Source organism: Camelus dromedarius, chromosome 6, assembly GCF_036321535.1.
Source record: "Camelus dromedarius isolate mCamDro1 chromosome 6, mCamDro1.pat, whole genome shotgun sequence".
Classification (NCBI taxonomy): Eukaryota; Metazoa; Chordata; class Mammalia; order Artiodactyla; family Camelidae; genus Camelus; species Camelus dromedarius.
In genome coordinates this window covers 23,359,219-23,367,598 of record NC_087441.1, presented here as the reverse complement: position 1 = coordinate 23,367,598, position 8,380 = coordinate 23,359,219, and the positions used below count along the sequence as shown (strand labels likewise).

General features: G+C 44.3%; 1 long non-coding RNA gene across 1 annotated transcript; it reads right to left on the bottom strand.

Annotated features, from left to right (window-relative positions):
- Positions 1-2,838: 2,838 nt before the first annotated feature.
- Positions 2,839-6,867, bottom strand: LOC135321577 (uncharacterized). Its single transcript, XR_010381442.1, has 3 exons — positions 6,830-6,867; positions 6,122-6,281; positions 2,839-2,953 (listed from the first exon to the last, which is right to left on the bottom strand). It is a non-coding gene; the product is annotated as an uncharacterized LOC135321577 (long non-coding RNA).
- Positions 6,868-8,380: the final 1,513 nt, after the last annotated feature.

The window sequence follows — 8,380 nt, the reverse complement described above, 5'->3', positions numbered from 1 at the left end:
TGTAACATCTGCACCCACAGGAAATGAAACTGTACAAGGCTACTAACTGTGATGGCATTTGGACAGAACTCAAATAAAACATGGCACATGTACATCATTAATCTTTTCTTAACATTTCAAATGACTATTTATTTTAATTAAATACAAACAAGGAGAAAAGGCACCATGGCCCATTCAAGTATTTTGCACAGATATACAAATATTGTGAACAATTAATAGGTGGACGAGAGACATGAGGACCTGTTTTCCGTGAACAATCCCCCAAATAAAATGGGAATTCACGTTGCCCTGGATCCCAGACACACATATACACACAGATGATGGTGAGAGAGGGTGTGCGGAAGGGTGACTTGGGGGCGCTTGGCTTGGATTCTGTAGAACCTCTCCTTTGCAAGGTTCCCTAGGGATGGGGCACCTTTCCAGCTGCCAGACGCTTGGCTTTCTTGGGTGTCCAGTCGAGCTGTTATATACATATTTAACATAATCACTGACTTGTACTGATCCTCGATTTAAAACATTCAAGTCTTCCATACTCTCTGCCAAATAAGAACAAATTCTGACATAGGTAAGGGGAGGCTTTATTCAAAAGGATTCCTGCAAGAGGTGGCTGTGAAAAAAATTATAAAGAGCACCTCTTCTGTCCTGATGTACAGAGCTGTTCAGGCTATCCTGTCAAGCAGAGAAAACAACATTCAAAACTCGATACAGTGGGTGCTGCGTTTTGTGTAATGAAAGGAGGAGGGTGGGCAAGAATGTATTCTGTCCTCAGCTCTCTGCATATGCACAAAGAGATTGGCAACGTAAACAAATAAGCCAGCAAACCACTCACAAAGAGCAGGAAGGGAGAGGGACGAGTACGGACGGGGAGGGACGGGTTTGCAGGGGTCTTCTTTGTGCGCACATTTTACATCATCCTGATCTTGAACCATCTAAATCTATTACCAACTCGGAAAAAAAATACAGCTTCTTTGAAACAATAAGCTGTTTTCATTGCGAATGAGACAAACAACAGGGCCTTGAACTCAAACAAGACAGTTTTTTTGGTTTCCATACTTTACAACATGACTTTTCAGCTGTTTTCTTCTTTGGAACATGAGTTTGTCAGCTGTTTTTTTTTTTTTTCCTTATGGCAGGAGCCATGGCGGATATTTACATTTAATCTCAAAACATCCCCTTCCCTGCACACTCACACACTCACACACTCACACTGTATCCCCATCGGTCACCTCCCCTCCCCCACCGTGTCCTCCCTGAGTCAACGACAATGGGCTTCACCTGCCAGCCTCCGCCAGCGCTCTGACTCCAGCTGCAGCCACTGCTTCATCAGCTTTGTGCTCAGTTTGCAGCAAGCTAAATCCAAAGCATTAAAAGCCATCACTTTCGTATGTGCCCAGAATATAATAAAAAGAAAAGAAAGCTTCAGTGTAACCAAAATGCTTTAACAATGACTTAGAATAAAATTGTGAAGTGAGGATTGTCATCGATCCACTTCTATCTCCCGTTCTAAGGACCACCTGCCACACCGTGATGTCTTCTTCCCTAGGGCATTCAGCTCCCACCTGGTACCCGCACCCTCCCATCATTTGGAAGAAGAGCTCCGATGTGTTGGGCCCCACATCAGGTAGCTGTTATTCATCCTGCACTCATTTGTTCTCTCCCTACCTTATTCCAGCTAGTGCTTTAGAAAGCTGCGTAGGATTACTTCCCACTTTTTTATGTAAGTGGAACCTGAAGCCCAGAGAATTAAGTAAATGCCCAATATTCCAAGTACTGCAAGTAGCAAAATCAGGATTGGAAACCAGGCACGCCTCCTGCCGGACCCATAGACACACTGTCCGCATTCCCCTCATGGAGCAAGTCTGATTTCTCTCTCTTACCTGTCCAATGTTCAGGAATATATGGTTGTGGAAATCAACCTGATAAATTAAATGTGCCCTGGTGATACTGGCTAATAAAAGTTTAATAATAACCTGTCATAATAGCAAATGTTTATCAAGAACTCATTGTATGCCAGTCACTGAGCAAAATGCTTTATTCGTGCAGTATTTTCATCTTTACTAGGTTTTTAGGAAGTAGGCATTACTATTACCTTCACTTTACAGAGGAATACATCTAGGTTGAGAGGGTGGGATGTTCCCAGGTTAGCTGGCAAGTGGCAGAGCCTGGATGGGGCCAGACGGCACATTTTGCACCTGGGTGCTTGGCCATCACACAATTCAGTATCCCTTGTTTATTCCTCCAGAGACACATGTAACTGAAGAAAACAATCTTGGAAAACACAGCTTTAATCGTAAGAAATAAATCTGAATTTGTGACCTTCTAATCTCCAGCTGGGAGATATCTGACGCCCTAAGGAGCTTTCTTAGTACCCTTCTGGGTGTTTTCAAACATGCATCCTTCCTCTGTAGGCTAGTCTTGGCTCTCCTGAAATCAGACCCACATCAAGTTTTTACAGTGAATCAAAATAAGACCGTCTTTCTCCTTAGGTCTCAAGGGATTCATGAGATATGCCTCCAAAGACATCATGTGCACGACTCCACAAGCTGCACCCCCACACGTCTGGTCAGTCAGCAGCTACTGGGGCCGGTTAATCACATTTTTCAGCCCCAAACCCCTTCTTCCAGCTCTTTCTAAGTGTAGTTTTCCTTCCTGGTCAGAGAGGGGATGTAGAAATGTGTTCCCAAGCAAGCATTTTCTCAAGAATGTTCCAGGGAACTTTAAGTCCATAAGATGCTTTGTCCCCTCCCCAAAGTGCAAATTAAATCATTTGGGAAAGAGCTTTCATGGAACAAAACTTCACATGCTGCGGTTTATCCCGCTGGAACTCAACTATGTTTACCTCACACACGAAGAAGGAAAGAGGTGGTGGGGGAATCCTGTATATCCTCTGTTTCTCTTCTTCCATTTCCAACTAGACTTGGTCTCCACCATCAAAGAGGTACAGCGATCACCACTGAAGCAAAGGGAAACAAGATTAATTCTCTGATGTGGTGATTCCACCGGGCCCAGCTATATTGTTAGTTTCCCTCCTTGCAAGCGACAACTGTTATTTGACGGGTCATTTTGACTGTACACTTTTTTTGCCTTTTTTAAGTCTCTTTAGGACAGGCCAGTCTCCTGTTTCTGCAAATACAGTTTTATTGTTTTTACATCACCCATTGTTCACATGTCATCTATGGCTGCTTTCCTGCTGCAACAATAGGGTTGAGTCACTGGGACAGACACCATATGGCCCACAAAGCCAAAAATATTTGCTACCTGGCCCTTCATCCAAAAAAAGTTGGCCAACCCCTGCTTTCGAACGTCACCCCCTCTAGTGGTTAACAGGTTTATGCTGGAGTCAAAACAAGAATTCCAGTTAGAATCCAGTGCCACAGCTTTGACGGTTGTTCCCTTAGTTACAAGTTTCTTAACTTCTTCCAAACCTCGGCTTCTTTATGAAACAATGTGCATAAGAACAGCTCTAGCTCGTAGGGTTGTGAGGCTTCAGGGACCTTCCCACCACCCATGACACACAAGTGCAGGACTTGAAAAGAAGCAAGTCTTCAGTAAGTCTTAGCTACTATTATCAACATTGCTATTGATGTTTCTGTTAAGATGTACAGGCCTGTGAGCCTAATTAATAATCTGAGAAGAACTTTTGGAATAGGAAAGTTTTTCTTTGTTTATCATTTCTCAGATTTCTATGACCAGAGAAGACCTTGCCAGTGCTCCCTGAGGACCCTCCAGAGACACGGTCCTACCTTAAGGCGCCAGTAGGAAGAGTCTGTCTTCCTCCAGGCCCTGCCTCTCCTCCTTTGTCCCCACCCCCCTTTCGTCTCCTGCCCTGCACTCTTTTCCCTTCTGTGGTCTAGCTCTGCCTGTGAGATGCCTTCAGGTTTCAATCTGCAATGTTTTTTCACCCCTCGTTTCCAGCATATTGTCTCGTCCTGACACTCAGTTGGCTGGGGATCTAGCTCCCAGCTAACTGAAAGCTGCCCAGTATGATAGATGAGCTGGTCCTTGCTCACGTATTAGTGTCTGAAGATGTTATCTCTTTGCATTTTAATGGGGTCTTCTGGACCCTCAATGCCCTCCCCAAAGCGATCATTCTAATCAATCTGGGAACTTCAGGCATTGAGGCAGTCAGCTAAGGAAGAGATGTTAGGGTAAGGGGCCACCAGGCACTCTTATGATTCACAGTGTATATCAGTCTATAAATGAGTCTGGAATACTTGCTAAGGGAATGCTTGGGCATTCGTTCTAGTTAGGGCAGGTCGAGAAGAGACCTGGAAACAAACACTCATCCCCAGACAGATGCTACTGACATGTCACCAAGCCTCTGAATTGCATCTCTAGTTTCATCGTTACCTCGTCCGTGCTTTTCTCCCCAGCATCACTTCCCATCCTGCCCCCTTCAGCCGGCCTCTGCATTCCCCCACCTCCACTTCATAACATTTTAACAGATTCTTTTTTCATATCTGTGCCCCTCTGCCAAATGGTCACCTCCTTCAGAAGAAGTGTCATGTCACGTCACCTTAGTCTCTCCACGGTGTCAGCTATGTAATAGACACCCAAGGATTATTTGTGGTCAGAAGGAATGGAGGAGGATATGAGGGAAAAGGAGAGGGGAAGACTTTTTTTTTTACCAGCTTTGGGACTCTCTTAACTGCATTTTTCTCTACTTAAGGCTTCACTTGGTTTTATCTCATGGCTGAGTGGGAGGGGATTGGAAGCGAGATGACATCTGACACAGATGATACACACAAGTGGTAATTTAAAGCTCCCAGGCTTGACCAGAAACTGTGAGGATGTGTGCCCTGGAAGGGACCCGAGATCTGGGAATATGAAGTGGGGACTGCATCCCCCTGCAATCCCCCTGCGCTCAGGCCATAAGAACCCTTGATCCAAGCTGAGCTTTCTTCTGGGAATTTGAACCCTTGGTGGTTATTCCAGGGTTTATCATCAATAGAATCCTCATTCTATAGGTGAGGAAATCAAAACTCAGAAAGATTAAGTATCTGCCAAATGCCCACTCTTAAGAAAGTTGTAGATCTTAACATTCAAATTCAAATCCCTTAGACTTCAAGGTCCTTTCTCTCTTGGCTACACACACTACCTCTTGAAAAGGATCATTTTAGCCACCACTGTGAAGTAATCAGGCTTTTTCTCCACCTCAAGAACAGAATTCAGTAACACAGGTGCTTCTTTAAATGTCTCTGGTAAGGGTCCAAAGCGTGGGCCACGCTTATCTAATGAATTCAACACCTTATTATAATCATCGTGCCCAATTCCTATAGCACACACTTGCCTAGAATGAAACAAAGCATGGACACTCCTGCCTGTCCTGCATCAGAAAACCTTGTAAGTTCATTTTCCCACGTCTGTGCACCTGTGCTAGATACAGCCCTCCATTGCCCCTGGATCTTCCAAACTCCAAAAGCATAAGTCTGGGCCATACTTTTTTCCCTTCTCCTCTTTTCTTCCCTCTCCTACAAGGGAGGAAGTAAGCTCTTTCTATTCACTTGCTAAAAATGTCTCTTATGTTTCCTTGTCGGATGGACCTGACCTGGAGTGTTCAGAATGACACAGTCTGAAAGAGGATGATGATGGATGGCAAATGCTATGTGTGCTCGTTTTCCACGGGATACGTTTTTAAAAGGGATGTAACGTTTTATTTTAAAGTCTCCTGTTTACAGTATGGAAGAAATCGCACCCTTTGCCAATGTTTACGCTTATGATGAAAACTTTTAGAATATCAGGCTGAAAATACACATGGCAGTACTTAGATTTTCAATTAATTTTAAGGGATCAAAGTGAGGATGTTTGAAGACCAGTGCTGGAAGAGGACAGTTACCTATGTCAATGCCCACGACTGGGCCGGGAAAGGGGGAGGAGCTGTCAGAGAACGGACTGGAGGGGGTGGTGACTGAGCAGTCTTAAAGGGCTAGGAGTAAGGCTGGGCACCCTGGTGGAGGCGGGAAGAACTTTCCTGAAGGGGACCAGCATGTGCCAAGGCTCCGAGACAAGAAAGAGCCCGGAGTATTTGCACATGACTGTCACACAGCTTAAACACAGGCAAATGGTAAAAAATGAGACTAGGAAGGATCGTAGGGATTTACGTAAGGAAAAAGCAACCTACCGTAGCAATACCTCCTTATGAATTTCCTTTGTCATGGTTCTGGGCTAAGGTGATGGTTGAAATGGACTTGCGTCCAGTGACCCTGGGATTGCATCCCAGCTCCACTCCTACTATCAGTGAGAGGCTGGACAAGTGATCCTCTGGGTCTTTGCTGTAATATCTGTAAAAAGAAGAAAATTAAGAGTACTTACTCCATAGAGCTGCTTTTAAAATTAAATAAGATAACCTATGTAAAGCATTTGGCACAGTGTCTGGTATATAATAAGCACAAATAAATATTGGCTATTTATACCATTATTTCTGGAACTGTACTTAAAACTCATCAGATTATTCCCCTCCTTAAAACCCTTCAGTTGTTTCCTTTTACCTTGAATATGAAAGTTCAAACTGTCTAAAGTTATCTGAAGCTTCCGGCTCCCTGTGTTTTAGTGGCAACACCTACCCAGGCCACTCCCCAGAACTGGAATGAGAGAGGTAATAAAGTAATATCACCATGAGTAAGTTTAACTGTCACAGATAATGCTGCCCTACAGGGCCAGGTGACCACCTCTAGTCCAGGAAATCAAGGAATCTTGATTTCCTGTGTTCAGCTCTGTCCTTCACCATCTGTCTGCTGTCCCAGCTCTGTCCCCTACAATCTCTCTGCTGTCCTAGTCTCAAGCTTCTACAGTCTGGTTACAGCCTGGGCATGCCAAATATTTGATGCACCTATTTTGAAATGCTGTGGCGAAGAGGCATCACTCTCCAATTCTGAAATGACAAGTCTTTGTGGAGAGCTGGTCAGTACAGTGAAATAGAGAGAGGGAAGTTAACAAACGATTTGGAAATATGTGGTTGGAATTGCCCCAATTAAAATATCTTTTACTTCCTTTTTATCACTTTGTTTTCCTGTTTTATTTTATACCATTTGAAGGAGAAGGTTTTCAAATGGGAGTGGGGGGCTTAGGAAGGGAGCCATCATCATTAGTTGTGTCTTATTTTTCAGTGCTCTCTCCCCAGTTTCTTCTCTCTGCTGGCAGGGAGAAGGCTAACAGCTTTATCTCGCCCATGGCTAGAAGGCCTGGAACCTAGCACATGCAGTGTCCTGACTCCGATCACAGCTCCCTATGCATATGCTCAGACATGGGGTGCGTGCCTCTGTGTGTGTGTGTGTGTGTGTGTGTGTGTGTGTGTGTGTGTGTGTGTGTGTGTGTAGGGAGGGGCTGCACCAGGAAAGTGGCAGAACTCACTATCCCTGCCCCAACAAACTTCACATCTCACCCGTGACACCCAGACTATGACAGCAAAGATGGAGAGGTAGAGGGCATATTTCAGATATATCTTAGGAGGCTGATCTAAAGGAATGAATATCTGACTAGAAGAGACAGATGAGGGGAACAGAGACGCCTCAGAAAATCCCCATGTCTCTAGCTGTGATGGCTAAATGGATGGCTATATCATCCACTGAGGCTGGAGTCATGCATTCAGTGTTTTAATTTATTGACTGGAGGTCCCCACGAGATGGTTAAATGGTGATGGTTTGTGGGCAGCTAGATACATGGATCTGAGGAACAAGAGTGAGCTTGGGACTGGAGGGGTAGATAAGGTTGTAATTAAAGCTGCTAGTGACTGATGAGTTGCCCGGGTAAAGTAAATGATGCCGAGAAAAGAAGAATCAAGACAGACCCCTAGGAAATGGCATCATTTAAAGATAAGAAGCCACAAAGCAATTGTCAGAGGGTTAGAATGAAAACCAGAGAGAACGTTATCTGAGCAATAGAAGAATGTTTTTTTAAAAGGAGGACACTGTTAACTGAGTCACATGTCAGAGAGGTCACTGACAGGACTCATTCATTCATTCATTCAACAAATGCTGAATGTCTGATCTGTGCCACAGACTGGTCTAGATGCTGGGGACAGAGGTAAATATGAAACCATCTTGCTCTAAGGGAACTTGGTGTATTGAGTAACACAGAAAAGAAAATAGGCGACCATAACATCAAATACAATGAATAAGTGAGGGTGTCATGAGGTGGCCTGGGTGTGGCTGGGCCTGAGGGGCCTCACTTTCAGTGGACAGACAAGGACAGATAGAAGCTTGTATAGATGTTGTATTCAAGGAACTTAGTTCTCAGCAATAAGCGACTTAGGGTGATAACTACAGATGGGCAGGGGTGGGGAGAAGTGTTATTTTTGAAGATAGAAGCAATCTGGGTTTCTTCAAGAAAGGGAGAGATTAGAGAAAAAGGGATTCACTGATCTGCAAGTTGTCTGGGGAGA